Below are 2014 nucleotides of genomic sequence, written 5' to 3'. Positions count from 1 at the left end.
CAGTAGATGACGTTGCGGTACTCCTTGATCTGGTCGAGGATGTGCTGCGGGATCTCGTTCTCGCCCTCGTCCTGGAGGTGCTTCTCCTTGACGTCAATCGACTCTTGGTACGTCGTCTCCATGGTCGGGTGTAGTTGCTGGAGAGCAAAACGAGTTGTGGTGAATCGCTTGGTCGAACTGGGTTGGCACCGTATGCTTGGGATGAGGTTGGCTTCGAGTGGTTTTTGGCGAGCGTCATAGAAGCCTCGAGCTTGGATTGATGAGATAGAAAAAGGTGGAAACTATATGGTCCTGTACTATGGATGGTGCCGATACAAACGACCCGATCTTCGTGGTACACGGCGCGTTTCGCAGGTCGCGTGCACGCCCCGCTTCCTCGAATCACTTGCGGTTTGTATGCAAAGGGGGCTTGGTGTCGAACCAGCTGGGTCGTCCTTTTCGCAGGCGGTGCTACAGGCAGCGGACTTAACCTCTACAAGTTGATATTGCCTTGTTGAAGCCGTCTTGCGGCGATGCGCGCCGGGCGTTGGGAGCCAGTGAATGCGGCGTGAAAGACTTGGATTGCTCGACAAAATAACGTAATAGCGACCAGGTTAGCAAGCGATGTGGGTTAAAGTAGGTTCGTCAACAAAATTACGACGACGTTGTGCATGAGGCTACCGGAGCTGGCTACCGGAAGTACATCGCGCAGCGTTCTTCGATTGCGCACGTGGCGTCTCCTCGGCTCGCACACCATGACGTGGCAAATTCGATGCCTGGCTCGACGCTGCAGCGTGCTTGTTCGGAAGGTGAAAATGTGGATAAGTTTGAAGTCGAGATTGAAGTTGGTGCGGGTTTTTGGCCACAATTTGTCTTTGGCTCCCGCGCTCGAGACTCTCATTGCTGTTACGTGTCCTTGAAGTTCCGGGCTTCAATGTGAGGCGCCGCCGGCGCCGCGAGCCGTCCTTCGATCGACCGACCTTGAGTATACGGTCATTTACCACCGAGAAACCGACGGACACGTATCGCAGCGCTTCTTTTGGATTCGATTCAGTGGGCAAAAGACTCACGGTGGCTGCGAATAGCCATACTGCCAAGAGACCAGGGAGTACGAGGCTCGAAGGGATTCCGTCAAAGGACTCCACCTGCACTCCTAGTACCGGTACATGTAATGCGGGGTCCGCTTCGTCATTATTGTTAACTAAAAACCAGCGGCGGCCAAGTCGTCACGCTCTGAATGGACAACACTACCCGTGAAGCAACAATTCTTATTGAATACAAGCATGGGCAAGCGAAATTGGCAAGCGATTGCTGGCTGAGCGACTGCGGCCGATGCAAATATGTGATGTGTGACAAGAGCCTTCTGGTGCTGCCACGTCACATTCAACTTCAACTTGCTGGTGAAACGCTCTCGCGCCACTCGATTGGGCCGTTCTTGGGCGCAGCTTCAAGAGCTCAAGTTTAGTGGTATATACAGTAGACAAGGCAGCGCCATGTCGCGCTCATCAAAGCCACGCGCCCACTAGGTGCTGTTGGTACCTACGTTCGATGGGCTCGTTCGCTCGAGGAGGCTCGATATCGCGCCACCCACTCGCGCAAGTGCACCCATAATGTGGTCTGGCTTTGTCCTTTGGCGCTCATGACGTGCCTCGTTCGGTGTCGATCGTCTTTGTGCGAGGAGAGTCAACTCGGAAACAATCGACCGCGTTCCAAGTGACAAGAATGCTAACTATTTCATTCGTTTCCAACGACAACTACAGACAGTAGTCCTTACTTCTCGACTACGTTTATATCGCTCGTGCATAAATACACTGATCATTTGCAGTTTCAGAGTAGGTTTAACCTGCACCACGCGCGCCACTCGCACGTAAGCTCCAAACGACAGCAATCTGAAACGTCCCTCGAAGCTACATTTTCAAAGACAAATTTTCCAACATCACAGCATAAATTATGACAAGGGTTTAATGTTTGTTGTCATAAACACACTAAGACTATGCGCAGCTTACAAACCGAACCAGTGGTTGTTGCTGATGCC

Source organism: Saprolegnia diclina (genome assembly GCF_000281045.1).
Source record: "Saprolegnia diclina VS20 unplaced genomic scaffold supercont1.15, whole genome shotgun sequence".
Taxonomy (NCBI): Eukaryota; Oomycota; class Saprolegniomycetes; order Saprolegniales; family Saprolegniaceae; genus Saprolegnia; species Saprolegnia diclina.
The sequence above is the reverse complement of the archived record's forward strand: the minus strand, read 5'-3'. Positions refer to the sequence as shown.